We start from the raw sequence: 8490 nt of genomic DNA on the forward strand, positions 1-8490 counted from the left end.
CAAACTGGAGGGGGACAGGAAGTCAGAAATGATAGCAGGAATGCTGTGGGGGCCCAATGGGGTGGGCAAAGGCTGAAGATGACAGAAGCGGTGACATACAGTACAGTATACCCACCAACAGATCATACTGGGCCTCTGGTAGCAGCAGGGAAGACCAGACCAGGTGTGCAAAAACTGCAGCCCAACCCCATTGCCCTCAGCCCTTCCCCAAGGGCCCGGCTGATTTGAGACGCTGCCTGCTGCTGAGCCCCGGCCTCCGGAGAAGAAGATAAAGACGCCCGCTCCTGGATCTCCGAGGGGCGGACACAGGCACACCACGGCTCCAGCCGTGTGGAAAAGCTCCTGCTGGCGCTGAACCTTGCCTTCTGCGCCCTGGGCACCTGCTGAGGACAGTCCGAGCCAAGCACTTCCCCACAGCCTGGCTGGCTCCATGACGCTTGTCAGGCTGAATATTTTGTTTTTCTTTTCCTTTTGATTTTTTTTCCCCCCAATAAAAGATCTTATTATTATCCCCCTCGGTATTTTTTGTAAGGCAGTTAATAAGATTTCATGCTCAGCGAATGGAGTGTTTTGCTGACAGGTGTTGTCTGTTTATATAAAGTCCTATGGCAGTAGCCCAGCAGCTGCAGCAAAAACGTGAATATCCACACTGTGAAGATTATTAAACCTCGTCAAAGAAGCTTAATCTCAAATTGATTAAATAATCAGTGTACAATTTTTTTAAATTAGTGCCATCAGGTGAGGTTATTAAGCAGTGCACACACTATTTTTCCTTATTTTTTAATAGCCAGCTAATTAGGTTGATTCCATGCATTTTTGTCTAAGGTAATCCAGCAGAAATTACAGCAAGACCTAAACAAATGAGTCCTCAGCACCAAGCCACAGGACTGCAGTGCGTCAGCATTTTCTTGCTTGCTCTTAGATGGGACACAGGTCCCACAGGAGGCTCTGGGGCAGCAGCTCCCCACCCCTCTCCAGTAAAAGCCACCCCAAAATGCCGAGAAACTGCGTCTCTCGATCGGCGCAGTGCAGTGACAGGACTAAAGTGCAGGGGTGCCTCTGTGAAGCATTATAAAGGATTTTAAAGGATTGTACAAAAAGTAAGTCCTAGATCTGATGGAAACAGGGGCACTCTGCTATTTAGAATGCTTATAACGACAAAACCAAATTGAGAATAAGATTATGGGATGGTTTAAGACAAACAAACACGATAAGCCTTTTCTTTTTAGTGAAGAATGCTCATTGGGCTTAGTACACTGGTAGACGGACTTGTGACAAGGGCACGTCTACAAGGAGAAGTTCCAGAGATCTGTACAGTGGCCAGTGTGGTGGCTGGGACTACAGCAGATGAACTGTAGTAGAAGCAAGCAGCACACTAAATAAAAGGTATTAGCAATGTCTACAGTTCGAATAGAATTTAGTCTATTCTGATGTCTCTTTTTGCTTGTCTTGGGCTGCTGTAACACATCAGTTTCCCTTCGGGATCAATAAAGTCTTATCTATCTTTACTGTACATATAGGGAAATATATACATATATTTACAACTACGAGCCACTGAGACAAAACTGCAAAAAGTGAAAAATGTGAAAACCCTCTATGCACTTCCATTAAAAATGAAATAAACATTTTTGACTCCTGTTAGAAATCACCCCTCTCGAAGGTTCCCACTCAGCCTTATTCCACGTCTACTTCCCGTGCATAACCTCTCACACAACCAACGCTCTAAAACAAGCTGAAAATCTATTGAACAAAAAAAAGGAAGAAAAACCCAAAAACCCATAAAAAACCATAAAGCGTGTCTGCTCTGTGTCTCCACTGAAGACCCCTGTCGGCTACCTTCCGAGGGCTGAAAGAGAATTCCACCTGGATGTGATATTTCTTATATTTATTTTAATGTATGCTTGAGCACACTGGAATGGATAGTGGGAAAGAGGAGGATGAAAGACCAGCTCACTTCCCCTTTCCTTATCTCTTCAGGTGCTTTCTCAATAATGCCAAGTCTGTCATTCCTAAAGCACTTTCTTTTTATTTATACACACATATGAGCTTCTTTTCTGCAAGCCAACTACAGGTTCACAGTGACCCATACATCATCTTTATTCATGCTCTGGGGCAGAGTAACTTTATTGGTTTTGCTTGTTTGAAGGTGTGATTTATCTGTAATTATTAAAAGACTAGAGACAGCTCCAGTAGCTCAGCCTTCTTGGGTGACCTCACATTATCCTGTCGCTGATGATAAACACAATAAATAATAAAGGAAATGCCAACTTTTGCAATGAGGGCTTAGTACATGTTGAAGATACCATGTCACCCAAACTGCCTACAGTGGAAAAGGATGCTACATCACAGAGGCACTTCTCGTATTTTAGATCGAGAAAAATCCAAAACGGAGCACCCCGCCGTGGCCCACTAAGGCAATCTGTTTTTTGTTTTAAACTGTCTGCATCCAAGAGCACATACTGTAAACATCTAGGGATTTAATCCTGAAAAAACGACTGCATAAAAAAACAAAAATACAGACAGGTACTGTAGGTGTGAAATCAGCCTCCCTACACAAGCCCTGGAGAGAGCGTGTTCAGTTCATTCATTTCCCAGGGTATTGCAAAGGGTCTGAGGAACAGGGATCAAAAGGCCTCCATGCTAGGAGAGCACATTCAGAGAGATGCCAGACAATGAGGGAGCTGCCGGGCTGTAGCATCCCCCGGACTCCAGGAGAAACCCAAACAGGAGTCCCGCAGGCCAGCAGAGCTCCCCAAAGAATTAAACTGCAAAGACAATGTACAGTATCTGACTTAGTGACACATGGTCGGCACACAGTAACCCAGACGTCTCCCTTCAAGTGTGAGGGCAGAGGTGCCACGCCCCCACAGCATTTTAAATTGCACAATTTCTTCATGGCAGGCAGGCAGGCTTGCAGACACTGCTTTTCATTTTTCTCTCAAACCCACTTGATTTAGAATTGAGTTTCTAACCTCTTTATCCAAAACAGCGTCGCAGGAGAACCAGAGCCTATCCCGGCAAGCAATGGGTTTAAGGCTGGATATACCCTGGAAGGGATGCCAGCCCATCACATGGCAAACCCACAGACACAGATATACACACATTCACACCAGGGCCACATTTCCCAGAAGCCAGTTAGCCTACCAGCATGTCTTTGGACTGTGGGAGGAAACTGGAGTACCTGGAGGAAACCCACATGAACTTGGGAAGAACATACAAACTCCATCTCGTTAGCACCCCAGGAATTGATCCCAGGGCCCCAGCACTGAGATTCAGCGATGCTAACCACTGCACCACTGTGCCGCCGCAATTCAATCTGACGCAGTTGTTAAATACTGTCTCTAGCCTCTACCGAATGGCATTCTGAGAGCACGTCCTCTGACAGGTCAAAGGGGGAAAGGTAAAAAAAAAGGAGTCTCTATGTGAATCAGAATAATTCATTTTAAAAAACATATTAGAAAACAGTATTTTTGGTTTGGTAAGCTTTGGTTTGCTTGAAATTGTAACCTGCGATTGTCTCGCACAAGGTACAAGGATGTCACAGTGACAAGGCCAGAGACAACTGATTAAGCAGATGCTACATGTGAAGCAGCTCAATTTCAACGGCTCACCAAGATATTCGAGATTTCTAGCTTGGCTCTAACGAACATACTGCACGGTTTCGACTCCGGCACTCTCCCTCCCTGGCTGTTTAATATGACCCACATTGAGGAGCCATGGGGAGCAGGGAGAGGAGAGCACAGTGGGAGATTTATCTTCAGAAGCGAAGACAGCCCTGCACCAAGGCTAAAGCAAAGAGCTAGCTATTAAGGAAGCATTCAAGGAAGGGAGAGGTTTTTTTGGAAGGAATTAATGCACTGTGCTTTTCCTTATGAAGGTAATGATGAATGCGAAGCACAAGTGAAATTAACTGCCGTTCCCTCATTTCTCTTATGCGAGCCACAACAACAATGCAATTAGATCTTAAGGGAGTTTCTGGTACGCCTGCAAGCAGTGGAATTTTCATGCAAAGATATTATAACTTTATTATTTTTTTAGGTCGAGTAAGTTGTATATAGAAGGTTCGAGCCTGGTGTCACAGAAAAGGTCTCAGAAATTTCTAACTCTGTTTGCCTGACACTCCAAGGGTAGTAATTTGCACTGTACAACTGTAAGAGGATCCTAGGTAATTGTACATTAAGTCAATTACACATAACTTTATTTTGTGTACAGCAACAACACAGCAAATGCCACACACAGAGATACAACACACAATCAAAAACAAGCTATGGCCAAAAACCTGTGGCTTTTAAGTTTCATGGTGTTTGCTTGTTGGCACAAACAACCATAGGAGAAAAGCATGAGCAATTTGCAGCCTGTCGACATTTTAAACACCAAATTCTAATATTGATCTCACGAACTGACAACACTGGTCTATTTTACTAAGACAACATTTGAAATTGCAAAACAGATTGCAGCAGTATCCAGGCTGTAGGTCTTTCATTCCAATGCTCATTAATTTTATTTTTGGGCAGAGTGAAACAGACGCAGTAGGTAAATCCTTTCTACAATCAGTATTAGTTTCTATCACGCAGGCAAGAGAACACTTATCTGAATGTAGCAAAACAACCTGCAATCAGGTCCCCGCTGTGGCCCTTGGAATGAGCAGAGCGATCAGTTTAATTTTTTTTTCAATCCTCCTACATTCAGCAGACTGGAAAGCCTCTCTCTGTGTTTTAATATTTTGTTTTCCAAAGGTGACGATATTTCAGATTCAGGTTTGCTCTCCGGCAGCCCCCACTGCGAAGGGACAGGGGAGGCAAAGAAGTTGTTTGATTGCAAAGCAAAGACCTCCTGCGCCTTTAATTTTTCATTCTGGTGCAAATCCCCCCGATGGCTCAAGCTGCTTCTGTGCGGAATCCCCCCTGTGTGTGGGAGTAACCCTGGCTCTCCAAGCATTAGTAAATCAAACCCTCAGCTGTCTAACAACGCCGCTATTGACGGAAATTATCGGCTCTCTGGGTGCGTGTGTGCACATTTAGTGTAAGGAAATAATGCCAATTAATATCTAGATGTATGTTCTCCACTGCTGGTGCCTTTGTGCTGTCGGTGAACTGCTGCAGAAGGCGGCAGCATGTGTTGGAGCAGGTCTCCGAGCTCTGGGCTGAAGGCTCGTGGCTTCAGTCCTAGGGTGGGGCCCTGCTGCTCTACTGCTGAGCCAGATACCTCTCTCCAGTGCACCAGGGCATGCCCTGCTCTGCACACGCCTTTCCAGGTCATCATGGTAAAATGAGAGTTTGATCACAGTTGACCTACCTGGTAGCTAAAGGAATAACTACAGTAAATTAATACACCTGAAACTGATTTCTGAACATGCAATCCAAACACGGCGACCAGCTGCATTAGCTCATCTGGCTGGCTGGAGCTCATCATGGTTTCTGAAGCACAGCGTGGGTTGAAGGCACACAGTGGCTAGCCGAATCGCAGATTCATCTTGACACCCCCACAACAGAGTGTCAAGAATAGCCGGCAGCCCAACCGGGTGCACAGGTTGGACCCTATGCGGAACCTCAGAGGTAAGGGGACAAAGGATAAAAGATCCAGTAGTTCCCGATCCAAGAGAGGGCTAGGCTAGAGACCTGGTCCAGAGCGAGATCCGAAGTTCGTATTTGAAAAAGACTATCAGTTTCCAATCCGAAAGGGCTAGGCCAGAGACCTGGTCAAAGACGGGTTCAGAAATTCTTATCCGAAAAGGCTTGAATACTTTGAAAAGACGGCGAGGTAGGGTCTCCGAAGTAGCGGCCGAGGTGGTGGAGGAGGAAGGCGTGGTGACAGGTGTAGTGTGGTGGTTGGTTGATTGATGGGAATGGTGTTGTTTGGAAGAAGTGCTCAGGGCCGGAGTTGGGGTCCGGTTAGATGAGGGCTTGGCACAGAGGTCAGCATTGACCCTGCTCTTGCAGAGAGGAGGGTTATTGTAATAAAAAAATGAAATATCGCTCCTCAGGAGTATAACACCTGCATTCACACGGGGGGCTTGAACTTACCTCTGTCTTGTAACTATTCCTCTGTGCTGTCCCATGAGTCTAGAGGTTGATTTTGCTCCTGCTAATGAAGCACCTAGAGCTCTGTTGTACAACTCTCATCCCCACGAGCCCCAATCCTGCAGGTTTTATAGCTACTCTACATAATCAACAAGTGAATTCCTTTGGAATTCAGTCCAATTAAGACCTGCAGAAAGTAAAGCCAGCAACAGCATTACAGTGAACAAGAATTGCCTACAGCGGTCCAGTGTGGCCCAGCTGATTTCCCTTTTTGTAGAAGATGAAATAAACTCTCCCCACTGCCCAGCTCCAGCACCTTCTGAAAATGAATTTAAATAATTCAGAGTAGCTGGTGTCTCACAGATTTATTCTTTGTCAGATTCCCTGCTGTGGAGCATGGCTGTTATTGGAGCAGCCTGGCTATCTGAGGGCCAGGAGCAATAATCCAGCAGTATTTTTAACACCAATAAAGGAAAAATAATAACTGAGAAATTGAGCAGTGTCCTTTTCTCCTGATCTTCAAACAATGCTAAAACTCTTTTCTTCTTTTTATAGTTATGCAATCTCTGGCCTTCCTCTGAACCTGGGAGCACAGAGCTGTGAACACTGGATCATGTGGAAAATCCAGATGGAAGGAAGCGATATGGAGCTCTGTAACTGTTGTCCTCCCTGTACCACACACAGCCAAAAGGATAATTCAGCAGGGTGCTGTTAGTTTGTCTCATTTAATTCTGGAGGAGAAGGCATTCCTCGTCAAAGAGTTCACGAAAAAAGGAATGTTTGGTGGACTCAAAATACTCATCATCACTGTCAACAAGTCAGCGTCTTTCATTCAGTTGGACACTTGTACTGTAAATACCCTCTATGAAACTACTCTTATTGACTGTTAATTGTCTTTAGGAAGTTCATGGAGCATTTATTCATTATAGGGGGTCAGTGTGTCAGAAGCACTGTTCTTCCTAATTAATTGACATCAGTGGCCTAGATTCTGTTCCAGGTAGTAAGCTGGTTGAGCTCACAGATGATGGCATGTTGCACACAGCATCGTAACCAACCTCTTTCCTCACAAACAACACCTTCTGGTATACAACTCCAAGGGTGAAACATTTATTATACTACTACAATTATATCTTTACCATCATTATCATTGTTATTTCTCTTTGAGTCAAGAAGTAGTCATCATCTCATGGTTCTTATGTTCTGTGCACAGAGAGGGACAGAGGCTTGTTTCTTGGGGGCTGTTAAAATGCTGTGTATGTTATCCTGATAGTAACTTTACTAGGGAGTAAATCAGCTCCCTATCTAATTCAAGATCCTTCTCTGGGCATAACGTTTACTTTAAGGTGTTTGCAACCTACAGTAAGTGCATATATCTGGTTAAAAAACTAAGTGAAAAGGAATTCCGCAGCAGAAGTCACACGTTACTCCTGGAGTCTGTTCTTATTTAGCAGAAAGCCGCACTCAAAAACTTATCGTCAATTAAACCTGTGTAGCTGGAGCAACCTAGCGTTGAATTTTGCAATTAAGTTAGCTAATTGGCTTCTCTTTCAGTGTAACTACAGGCCTTGTGTGAAATGGGTCGTTAGGCTGACAATATCTGGCATAATGATAATGCATTATTTGTAAAGACAAAACAATAAGAATAACCAAGAACAACAGCTAGCAATTCCTGTAATCGCAGTCTGCTGTTTCACAGTGAAACCTTTGCATGTAAGTAAGCCCTGACATCTCTGCCATTTACATCACTTCTGATTATATGAAAAAAACAACAACATTGCTCAGTTTGGTCAATTTAAGGGGGGTGGCAGAGAGAAGCTGAAAATGGGTTCCTAAAAACATTTGACTGAATCTTCCACTTACAAACCCCTCCACACAGAAAGCAATCTATACAGATTGAAGGCTGAAATGCAGCATGGTGCTGTACAGTACATCAGACCCCAAGACGGATCATGGACTAACCATCTTCCTTAACGTTCACCTCACTTGAATTAAAAATGCCCTCCTGGTTTCATTTTGTTACAGTTAATTACAGTTCATTCAAGTCTTCTTCATTGTACACATGCTTCAAGGTGAAAAATGCCCTTAAATGGAGTCTAACGTCCTAAAAATACATGTACTGTTTATAACAAAGTTTTGATTTGCTGACTTATGCTCATATCTTCAAATAATAATGCACTGTTCACATTGCACTTAATTGTGATTTAATGCCATTTTATGTTCTACTCACTGTTATAAATATTGAAAATAGTTAAAAATAAAAAGCCAGGGAGGACTGTTTATGTACAGTATATGCCTGTTTCACATTGCTCCGGATGGACTTCAGACTGCTGAACTGAGGAAAAGATCCTCTCTCCCACACACACACTTTAATAAAGGCAAGGCAAGGAATCGTGCTGCTCCACAGAAAAGGGCTCAGTGGAATAATTAACAGAACAGTCTTTTTTCCTGCTGAATTTTTCATATGAGGCTT

At 43.9% G+C, this 8490-nt stretch overlaps 1 long non-coding RNA gene across 2 annotated transcripts in view; it reads left to right on the plus strand.

Annotated features, from left to right (window-relative positions):
• The window catches only part of LOC107076652 (uncharacterized), an 11702-nt gene extending 3471 nt beyond the window's left edge, over positions 1–8231 (plus strand). For both annotated transcript variants that reach the window (XR_001477836.2, XR_001477835.2), the window contains exon 3: positions 6576–8231. This is a non-coding gene — a long non-coding RNA (uncharacterized lncRNA). The remainder of the gene's footprint in view (positions 1–6575) is intronic.
• The last annotated feature ends 259 nt before the right edge of the window (positions 8232–8490 follow it).

The sequence above is a fragment of the Lepisosteus oculatus genome, chromosome 3 (assembly GCF_040954835.1).
Source record: "Lepisosteus oculatus isolate fLepOcu1 chromosome 3, fLepOcu1.hap2, whole genome shotgun sequence".
Lineage (NCBI taxonomy): Eukaryota > Metazoa > Chordata > Actinopteri > Semionotiformes > Lepisosteidae > Lepisosteus > Lepisosteus oculatus.